This window comes from Puma concolor, chromosome A3, assembly GCF_028749965.1.
Source record: "Puma concolor isolate L17-30 chromosome A3, mPumCon1.1.hap2, whole genome shotgun sequence".
Lineage (NCBI taxonomy): Eukaryota > Metazoa > Chordata > Mammalia > Carnivora > Felidae > Puma > Puma concolor.
Genome location: NC_141669.1, coordinates 111,424,163 through 111,435,941, shown reverse-complemented (window position 1 = coordinate 111,435,941; position 11,779 = coordinate 111,424,163). Strand labels below are relative to the sequence as shown.

Sequence of the window (11,779 nt, the reverse complement as noted above, 5' to 3'; positions counted from 1 at the left end):
CGGGCCCGCCCTCCGGCCACGCCCCCCGGGGCCGCCAATCCCCAGGCTGAGGCGGGGCGCAATGCCTTAACCCCTTTGTAGCTGCGTCCAGGTTCGCGCTTGGGACCCCTCTATCTCGCCTTCTCCAAGGCTGCGTAAGTCGGTCCCGAGCCCCTCTGCTCGTCTCCTGCCACCCCCCAAGCCCCTTGGGCTCGGCCCCCAGGCTCTGATCTGTAACAAATGCGGTGGGACCGCGCCCTCCACCACATCTTTGGCGACTGGGAGGAGACCCTCGGGTTTGGGGAAGGGGTCCCAGATGCCGACCCCAGCCCCATTCCTCTCCCACTCCTGCTCTTCCGGACGCGGCCTCCCAGCGGAGGGCTTGAGACTGCAAGTCTGCAAGGTGGGGGCAGGGCGAGTTGTCCCAGGTGGATCCGACGGCGCTGAGGGTATATCCAAGCGGCCCGCAGGCCGGCGTGTGGGAGGCTTCGAGGGGCAGCGACTACGTCCGGCAGCAAACGGAGCCCGTTTGAAACTTGCTGTTCGCAGAGGCGTACTGCCCGCGGGGGGGCGGGGTGGGGGGGAAGGAGGGCGACGAGGAAAAAGATCTACATTACAATCGTGCAGGGTGCGAGTGCTTTCTCACTCGGTGTCCTGCACTGGGCACGAGGTCCGGCCCGACCCCCACGCCGCATTAGGGGGTGAGAGGGAGTGAAGTCAGGACTTCGTCCCTCACTCGAAGTATCAGCTTCGCACGCGCGCGCTGCGTTCTGCGCCGGGATTTGGCCCTGGAGGACTGCCGGGAGGAAGCCGGCTTGTACTGGAGGTCTTAGCCTCGAATACTGCGAATATGGTGGGGAAGCAAGCCAGGCCTAGGGTTCAGCATTAGTAAAAGCCTGGAGCTACAAAGGGTCTGTCCTAAAAACTGCAGCGCCTCCAGTCTAGTTGAATGTAACCCATTATATCTTTGCTGTTAGAGCTGATTAGTCATTAGACATCCTGTTTTATAGTATATATTACTTGCTATTTCTTGTTTTCTGTATTTTTCCATATTTGCTTTTATCTTCTATAGTGTTCTGCAAGATAGAAATTCTGTTTTAAAGTCTCCTAGTGGTTGCCTTTGAGTTCATCAAGTAAAAATACAGTTTTTATTTCACAAATATTAAAATCAATGACAATCATTCATTTTTATATTCCTCTTTATGTAATGAAAAATTTAATGTGCCTTTCCATCTCTAGGCCTCTTGCCCTCACACCTACTTATATCTGTCCATTTAATCCAGGATGATAGACCCAGTCTTTTCTTTTTTTTTTCAAGCCACAAAATCCTCTTGGAAAAGAGGCTTTTGCCAACTCTTTGTTTAATTGGTATCAATGTCCTGCCAGTTTTTTATGCTCTAATTTTTCTATTTCTCATTCAGACTCATCTCTCATTTTACAGGTGATTTCAGGGAGGACCACTGAATGTTTTTTTCCTAAGCCTTTGCCCTAGGTGAGAATGCCTTTCTACTTACTGTCTTCACACACTAATGTAATGTTGTGGCTTGACTGTTTATGGAATTCTTGAGTCTCAAACTGTACCCCTCAAGGCTCTCTTGTTCTTATCCCATTGTCTTTGGGTCTCAAGATGGTAGCAAGTACACCTGAAACTAATATAATGTTAATATGTCAATTATATATCCTCCCCCCCCCCCCCAAAAAAAAAGGTAGGAAAGCTGGTCTGATGTGTGTTAGGTGAGCAATTTGCCTGGTGCTTGTTGGGATTTTCTTCATCCTTAAAAGTCAAATATTTTGCAAGTATAAGTATTAATTTTCCAGAAAAGAAGTGGTCTTTTCAGCTTAGAAAGGCTTTCTTCTAATGTTCCTGTCCATTTCTTGAACAGGGTTGCTTTGGGTTTTTTTTCTTCTCCCCTAAAATTATCACATTGGATCACCACTGTCAATGAAATCTTTGTCCTTTTTCTCTGCGTCCTGGGGGAGTATCTCATGTTTCCTCCACATCACAGATTTAATTTTCTTGAGAGTCAAGGTCAAAGAAAACTCTTTTTCTCCAGTAAGATATTTAATTCTGCTTGTTTTATTTTCCTTTGATTTTAGCCAGTTTCCACCCTACCTGTGTCTTGATCTCAGCCTTAATCTCTTTTTAGTTTCTGTTCCAAATCATAGAGAATGTAGTTTTGCATTTTAAGAAGAACAACAGGAAAACAAGGGAATACCATAGCTGACTCTGCTGTAATGCATATGAAAACCTTGATAAAGTGGACCATTTTCTGAGAAATAAAATTACAAAAATAAGAAAGATGTTGAAAACATTATCTAAGAAACATGTCCAAAAAAGGCTCTGGGCTCAGGTGGTTAAATGGAAGAATTCTCTCAAACTTTCAGCAAATAGATAGTCCTTACCCAGTAAATCTGCATTACACTCCAGAAAAGTTAGAAAGCAATTTCATTTTATGAAAGCTACAATTATCCTTAATTCCTAATATAGCATAAAAAGGAAAACTGCAAACCAATCAATACTTATCAATTCATGGGGAAAAAATTCTTAACTACAACTCAAGGAAATACAATTAAATATTCTTGTATAGGATATTGATCCATGTTTGTTAAATGGGAAAACAATCATTATCATATATGCCAAAAAGTCATTCAAAAATCGGTACCCAAAAAGAACCCTCATAATTAACCAGGAAGAGTTGAAACTAAGATTCAATATTTTGTGCTTCAACAGGTGGTAAAATCAGGAGTGCCTCAAATGGCCTAAGTGAACATTGCCCTCACCAAACAAGCCTCCTTATCAAATCCACCAGGTGCAATTTTGACTTATCTCTGAGGAGCAGACTTCAGTTCTCTGTCAGCCTGTGGAATCATTCAAACAAGCCAATCACGTTCCCTGCAGGAATGATGGGCTCACCTCACCCTCTTGCTGCTACAAAGCCTGTCCTGCCCAGCTTCTGGTTGTACACTGTATTTCTGAGTGCGACACCTGGATGGTCCTGTGTGACCTGTGGTGTCCTCCTTCGCTGAGCTGTGAGGATATAGGTGCCCAATAAACTGCTGTCAATCTCCCCTGTCCAGTGTCAGGTACTGTGTTTGACCATCCCCATAACCCAAGGGTGGGAACCCCTCCCTCACCAGTGGGACAAAGCGAAGGCGGTTAAAACAAGAGTGTATTATCTCAATAAAGATGGGAAAATAAAAAAATATGTATGTATCAGACTGACAAAAATTAAAAACTGATGATATCTCATGTTGGTGTGGCTGTAGGAAACAGGAACTCATGATGTTTTGGGGAGTATAAATTGGTACAACCTTTTGGGAGGACAATTGGGTAATCTAAAAATGTGAAATATATAGATCCTTGGACCTAGTAATTCCATTCTGGAAAGAAATGCCATCACAAGTAATATGATAGATGTTCAAAGGTGGTCACTGATGCACTGACTGCAATAGAAAAAATAAATTTAAACCTAAATACATCAATCTATTTATAGAAGATTGAGTACATGAATCAGAGTGCATCCAGTGCAATGGGTGTCTATGTACGGACATAGAAAGATGACTACATTAAGTGAAAATGGGGCAGAATCTTACATATGCGTATTCTGATTCTTGTATTCTTCTAGTAAGAATATATATGTACATGCACAGAAAAGTAAAAAAAAAAAAAATGCACATCAAACTATTAACAGTGGCTACTTTGAGATGGTGGGATTGCAGGGAGGAGGGCAGAGAGAAGATTCCAGGCACTTCTGTAATGTTTGAATTTTTTGAAAAACAACAAGCATGTATTACTTTTGTAAAAAAAAAAAAATATTTTAAAAAATAATGCAGTTTGCTTGGAAGAATAAACAGGTGAATAAGCTCTGAAAATGTAGCAACAGCAGGCTATTAATATACTAAATATTTGCTCAAAAACCCCTACCCCCATGGGATTTTGCATTTGAAGAGGGAGGAGACAGTAAGTAAAATATACAGTGGGTTAGAAAGTGGCAAATACTACGGAGAAGTTGAGATTGCTGGGGAATCCCAATTCTGAATCGGGTAGAAGGCCTCCCTCAGGAAGTGACAAGTTAAAGATTTGGAGGTAGGGGAGCAAGCCAAGCATAAATCTAGAGATTTCCAGGATGCGATCATTTTATCTACAATAAACTGAGCTCTTTTTCAGTATTTGTGTTTTTATGCACCAACTAAAGCTTCCAAAAAGAAAAAGCTACTTAAACATGATTTTAATTATGGTTTTAGGAAGATCAGTACCTACAAAAGGAATTAAACATTGTTCAAGATTTACCCTTTTAAATGGCACTAGCCTTAGACTGTTTTACAGCTGAGTTCTACCCAATCTATTAAGAGATCATTCTAAATCCTAGGAAAAGATGAAAAGCTCCCTAATTCATCTTATAAAGGTAGAATAATCTTAATGCCAAAATCTGACAAATAACATAAAAGAAGAAAATTGTGATTGATTAATCATCTGTCTTCCCCACTAACTTTTAGCATGTTAGGATACTTTTTTTTTTTGTTTTGTTTTTTGACAGGATACTTTAAAAAAATTCCATCTCCCCATCTTAATACTCTGGTAAGGAGAATTAATGGACCCCCGAAGATATCCAAATCCTAATCCCCTGAATCTGTAAACATGTCAGGTTACATGGCCAAGGAGAATTAAGGTTGTAGATAGAATTAAGGTTTCTAATCAGCTAACCTTAAAATAGGGAGATTAGGAGTGCATGGCTGGCTCAGTTGGTAGAGCATGTGACTCTTGTTCTCGGGGTTGTGAGTTCGAGCCCCATGTGAGTGTTGCGATTACTCAAAAATCTTTATAAAATAAGGAGATTATCCTGGATTATCCAGGTGGGCCCAGTGTAATCATAAGGATCCTTAAAAGTGGATGAGGAAGGCAGAAGTAGGGGCGGGGGGCATATGACTGTGGAAAAAGGCTAGAGATGCAACATAGCTGGCTTTACAGACGGAGGAAAAGGACCATAGCCAAGGAGAAGACAGAATAGAGCCTCCAGAAAGAAACAACTCTAGGTTGATGTCAGCCCAGTAAGACCCATGTTGAACTTCTACAGAACTAGAGGATAGTAAGTGTGTGTTGTTTTATGTCACTAAATGTGTGGATGTTACAGCAGTACTAGAAAATGAGTGCAAGCACATAATAGATACTTAACATTCATTTGTTGAATGGTGAATGAAACTGCAAAAACCCTGGGTCTACAGATAAATGGATAAAAGAGAAATAGATCATTCACAGAATACAAATGGCCAACAAGCAATTGAAAACATCTGCAGCCCTGCTGATACTGAAGAGATGCAAATAAAAACCTACCAATTAATAGACTGTTGTGACCCTTTGGGGTCCTACCCACCAAGTTATCCAGAAGGGGACTTGGGGTTTCTTAAGGGTGACTGGGCAGTGACCTCCAAATGCCGAACTGGGGGGCAGACAAAGCACTTAAATCCATGTTTAAGTTTGGATGTTGGCACTAAAGTTTTTCACAGCTATTGCTTGCTTTATGAGGAAATAAAAACCTCTGGAATTGGGCCAAAAATTCCTGAGAATGACTAGTAAAGGTCTTGGGGGTTATCCAGACCAATATAAAACTAACTGAAATGTTTATGATCCAAATATGCTGGGGTCTTTAACATGTGGTTTTATAAGCTGATGTTTACACACACACACACACACACACACACACACACACACACACTGGACCCTTGAAAAATAAAAGTTAAAGGGAAAAATATTAAAAACTTATTAGACCGTTAAAACCACTATTCTTGGGGCGCCTGGGTGGCGCAGTCGGTTAAGCGTCCGACTTCAGCCAGGTCACGATCTCGCGGTCCGTGAGTTCGAGCCCCGCGTCGGGCTCTGGGCTGATGGCTCAGAGCCTGGAGCCTGTTTCCGATTCTGTGTCTCCCTCTCTCTCTGCCTCTCCCCCGTTCATGCTCTGTCTCTCTCTGTCCCAAAAATAAACGTTGAAAAAAAAAATTAAAAAAAAAAAAACCACTATTCTTTACTCATTGCCCATTTTTCCCAATAGAAGATGGTTTTTGCTTTTATGTTCACAAGGGTCCCTGACATTTTTCTTTTGTTTTTACATAATTGATACTTTGTTTATATAGTACTAACAAAGAGACTTATCTGTATCTAAACAGTGTAAACCTCATTGCAAGATATTTAGAAACAAAGCATAAACCAAAATAAGCCACTGCTCCCACCACCCACCATTGTGAGTTTTATGAATTCACATCTATTTGTGAAGAATGTTGTTCTTAAAGCCCCAAGCAGAATAATGATTATTGCATCATGGAATTATAATTATATCCAAAACTTTAATCAATTTTATGGAAACATGCAGACTCCAAAAATGTTACCAGATAGAACTTTTGTAAAAGCTGGGGTCCATGTGTCTGGCAGAAAGCCTTCTTTGTAAACTTTTTACATTTGCAGATATGGTTGCAGACTAGATGAGATGGCTAGGTAAAATTTATACTACCTGTCTTTGGGGCCCAAACTTCCCATGTGTTCTTCCCTTACCATTTGTCAACTTTTCCTCTCTTGAGTTACTACAATCCAGCAGGGACAGTAGCTGAGACGTGGAAAAATGAGTTTCCCAGCAATGATGGATTATATGTTCAATAATTTCTCATATATTCATATTTGTTATTATTGTCTATTTTGATATGAGGCAATATGCACAAACTAAAAAAAAAAAAAATACATAAAGACAACTGCCAGAGTAGACATCAAGCATGTATCCACCCAACTGCATTGTTCTGTAAACTGTAGGGTTTAGCTCAACAACAAAATGGCGTGAAGTGCCTCATTGATGAGAAATAGTTAAAGGAAAATAAAGTAACAGAAGTATTAAATCTCACTCAGTTACAATACAGTTGGAGCATTACTAGTTTTAGTTTTTGCATTATTATGATGATGATGATGGATGTGTTTTTGTACAGGTTAGAAATAGAAGTCAAGAAAGTTAAGTTAAAATGACTACAACCAGCCAATAAATCTAGCATGTTATGTGCAAAAGATTATATTTAAACAAATTTAATGTTACAGTATTGGTATTTAATAGGTTCTCATAACATTCTCTTACACATTTTTGCTGTAATGCGTAACAAAATAATGTAGTATATAATAAGCCAAAAATTATGTATGGTGTCAGGATAAACCAAGTAAAACTATTTTTCAATGTCACTACTGTAGTCTAAATTGCTTTTGGTACAACCCTGTGATTATCAAGTTATATATATTACACAACTCTTCACCCAGATATTGATCCTTTGCCCTGTCCTCAATGTAAAAGAAACAGGCTCCTTAGAACCCTATTTTTCAAATCAGTTAGTGGGTTAAGAAATCAATGGAGTCAGCATCAGCAGTGGTACAGAATAGAGAAGCAAATATCAACATGCATCAACCACACTAAGCAAAGCACTGCTAGGACACCTTAGCTTCAGGTCTCTCTATCATGTGCATACGAACATGTACTTAATGAAAAATGGACTTCTTACTAAGAGATACAGTCAAATAAGTTTGAGAAACACAGCCTCAGTGGAATAGTCATCTCCAATCTTGGGCCTGGGACTTGGGACTGGAGATGTCTGGGGCAAGCACTTGTGAAGAGTGGAGTTGGTACAGGGAGGGGTTGATGGGAGTAACGATGATTTGTGGGATGAGATGACTGCAAAGAAGGGCTAAGAAATGAGTTACTCAGAGTGTCTGGGTGGCTCAATCGGTTAGGCATCCGACTTTGGCTCAGGTCATGATCTCATGGCTTGTGAGTTTGAGCCCTGCATCAGGTTCTGTGCTGACAGCTCATTACATTCCCACACCTGTCCTCCACTCAGCCCAGAAGGCCTTGCTTTTAAGCTACTGGTCCCTTTTGCATATCACAGGATTTGGCCATGCACCTGCTGGCTGGCTGACTGGCCTCCCTGGTGGATTAGCACCACTGCCCCATCCACTTGTGGATGGGGCCAGGTTTTGCTCAATGCAGTTCCCTGGGGTGCTTAGCATCTCGCCTCATACTCAGTAGGCTCTCCATAGTTTATTAGTTTTGTTTTTTGACACACACTTTGAATGTGTTAAATAAGTTTTGTGTTACAGAGATCCAACAGGCATCCTGAACTGACTGGTGCCACTGTGTAGCCTAGGGCCAATTGCCAGGTTGATGGAGGGACTACTGGCAGCCTCACAGGGTCCAGCTTTTTTAGCCCCTTTTCTGAAGCTTATCTTGAGCCAAGGATCATGAAGCCATCTAGGGCTCATTGTGTTATTTTAAAAAATATTTTACTTTTAGTGGCACCTGGGTGGCTCAGTTGGTTCAACTTTGGGTCAGGTCATGATTTCATGATTTTTCAGGGGTTTGTGAGTTCGAGTCCCACCCACATTGAGCTATGTGCTGTCAGTGCGTAGCCTACTTTAGATCATCTGTCCCCCTCTCTGCCCCACACCAGCTCGCACTCTCTCTCTCTCAAAAATAAAACATTTATTGGGGTGCCTGGGTGGCTCAGTCGGTTAAACGGCCGACTTAGGCTCAGGTCATGATCTCACGGTCCCTGAGTTCGAGCCCCACGTCGGGCTGTGTGCTGACGGCTCAGAGCCTGGAGCCTGTTTCAGATTCTGTGTCTCCCTCTCTCTGACCTTCCCCTGTTCATGCTCTGTCTCTCTCTGTCTCAAAAATAAACAAACATTAAAAAAAATTTTTTTAAATAAATAAAATAAACATTTATTTAAGAAATAATTATTTTTACGCCCTTCAAATTATCTTCTCCACAAGAAGGAATGAAAAAAAAGACCACCCATTTTGTAGAAGGTAGATGTGTTGGCAACAAGGAAGACAAGATCAACAGGCTTATTAGAAGGATGAACTAAGGGATCTACCACAGTTATTTCTGTAATCTTGTCAGTTAATAAACAACTACTTTCAGGGACACCTGGGTGGCTCAGTCAGTTAAGCATCCAACCCGATTTTGGTTCAAGTCATGATCTCACAGTTCCTGAGTTTGAGCACACATTGGGCTCTGTGCTTACAATGCAGAGACCACTTGGGATTCTCTTTCCCTCTCTCTCTGGCCCTCCCCCACTCACATGCCTGTGTGTGCTCTCTCAAAAATAAATACACTAAAAATAAATAAATAAATAAATAAGTAAATGACTTCTTTCAAATCGAAAAAACTTACTTTTAAGTAATCTCTACACCCATTGTGGGACTTGAATTTACAATCCTGAGATCAAGACTGGCATGCTCCACCCACTGAGCCAGCCAGGCGCCCCTTATTGTTTAATTTTAAGCTTTTTTTTTTTTTACGAGAAACTTTCAATATAAAAATAGGAGTATAACCTACATGTACCCATTACCCAGTTTTTACAATTTTTCAACTTATGGCCAATCTTTTAACCATTTTTGAAAAGACAAGTTGTATTATATGGCTCTCCCACCGCGGGCTTGTCAATAATAGGCCTTGGGGTGCCTGGCTGGCTCCATTGGTTGGGCGTCCAACTTCAGCTCAGGTCCTGATCTCACAGTTTGTGGGCTCAAGCTCCATGTTGGGCTCTGTGCTGACAGCTTCGGATTCTGTGTCTCCCTCTCTCTCTGCCCTTCCCCCACTCACAGTCTCTGTCTCTCTCAAATAAATAAGCATTAAAAAAAAAATAACAGGCCTTGAAGGTCCATGAAAAAGAGAAGTTGTGATAGAACAAAACTGAACTGGACTCTACTGGGAGCAAGTGGCATCAAAACAGGCCTGTCGAACTGGGCTATAAAGATAAGGCACCCAGAACAAGCATAATGAGCGTTTTGTAAATTGGGAACTCCAAAATCAGAATTTACCTGATGAGCTGGAGCCAACAGTCAAGTGTTTCTGATGTGGAGGGGGGACCTAATGATGAAAAAGGGGCCACACAACTAAAGGACTCAGGGTCACAGTGAAGTCCTGGGTCCCTGCTTCTGAATCACCATCCTTCATATATATGCATCCTCAGCCATCCGAGATAATCATGCTGGGGCTCCAGGAGAAGTGAAAACTACCCTCAGGAAGCAAAAGAAATAAAAGCAGAGCTAGTGAATAAGCAAATGTAAATCATGATATTGAAATGTTTATAATCAGTTTCAGTATCACACACATAGATCAGTAATGTCATTGTTTTAACACCAGGTCTACTTTTTGAGATGTAAAAGCATTTAAAATAATTTCATGTATTAAATTTGGGGGATTTAAATGCTTAGAAGTATTTAAGTAATAATTGTTTAAATGCTCGAGAAATTACAAGTGGTTAAACCTGAAAGTTTTCATGTACTAATTGTGAAAGCGCTTTATACATATTTAGAAACATGTTAATCACTATTTCAAGAACTGCCCATTTGATAAATTTATTAGATTAGTAGGTTGATCACTAAATAATGCACACAGGGTCACAGGTTTTTTTCCTCCACACTAAGTGGGACATAAAGGGTTTTCGAAAGCTTCCAGGATGTGAGAAAGGGAATTTCCTTTTCCTCACTCTTGGCCTGTGGACTGTGTCCTGAGGGTGGAATGCAGGTGCTAAGACTCCTAGTCATCCTGCCACCTGGATGGCAGTGGCTAAGGACAAGTGAGGGAAAGGACGGAAGAGACCTTGCTCTGTAAGAAGCCCTTTCTGGTGGGGTCTTATTCTGATTCCCCTAGTCCAGAATGCAATCTGGCATGAGACTGTTCACAACTCCCCAGGTGCTTCCAATGGGCAACCAGGGCCCAGAACCATCCATCACTCAGACTGTAAGCCCCCTTTTCCCTTTGTAATTTTATGTTTCGTTCTGACACTAATGGTACCTATATCTGTTCCTTCTCTCTCCTACTGGATTACGGGCTCCCAGGCAGTGCACGTGGCCCTTCCTAGCTCCAGGCGACTCCCAAGTGCCCGCTGCTGACAGAAGCAGCAGAGTCAGACCTCACTTGGAATTTAGGTACTATAGTTAATGCTTATGGCACCAAATGAGTCAAAATCATCCTTGACAACACTCAGGAAGGCTCCACCGTAAAGTCTAATGTCCTGTCTCCCCATAATCATCCACATGGTTTCCTTCAGGGTGAGAACAGAAAGCTGCCTCCTCTACCAGGCACGAGAGGAAGTAGGTGGTTTATGTTTAGGGGCAATGTTGCATAAAAAATACACCTTTAAATACATGCCTCACCCTCAGCACAGCAGGATGCACACGCCATGAACAGCCTACAGGAACTAGAGTGACTGACCCTACAGGAGACACACATCTCCCATCTCACACCCACTCCTGAGCATATGGTCCTTACATCCACCGGTGGGTGGAATCGCCCACACCATTTAAACTTTGTTGAGGATGCAGAGCTAAATTCATGCGATGGACTGTAGGAAGCACATCTCTCCACTGTACAATTCCTTCCAGCTCAAGTAGATTCCCCGCTTCCTTCCACCTGCCCAGCCTCTCTCCCTCCCTGACTGCCCTTCCCTCCCTCTTAAAGGCCGATGTCCCTTAGGATTCTATCCTTGGCACTTCACTCTTCTCCTTAAGGGCTCTCAGTACTCTGTAGGGCTCCTGAATCCATCCATGTAAGCAACAGTGAGACCTCCCTCCCCAGTTGGGGAGATGTGGCCCTAAGGTTGCTCACTTTTGCTCTGGGAAGGTTGCTCTGAGGCAGGGAGAGAAAGAACTCATCTTTGTAGGGTACAAAGGAACACAGTAAATGCTCAATATTCTTTTTAAATGAATGAATGCATAAGAATGGGACTTTCACCACAGGGCTCCTCCCACCCCCACCCACCCTGGATATA

General features: G+C 42.0%; 1 long non-coding RNA gene across 1 annotated transcript; it reads left to right on the top strand.

Annotated features, from left to right (window-relative positions):
• The first annotated feature begins 27 nt into the window (after window positions 1-27).
• On the top strand, window positions 28-3,048 carry LOC147582666 (uncharacterized). The gene is made up of 3 exons (XR_015249401.1): window positions 28-134; window positions 1,421-1,471; window positions 2,711-3,048. It is a non-coding gene; the product is annotated as an uncharacterized LOC147582666 (long non-coding RNA).
• The last annotated feature ends 8,731 nt before the right edge of the window (window positions 3,049-11,779 follow it).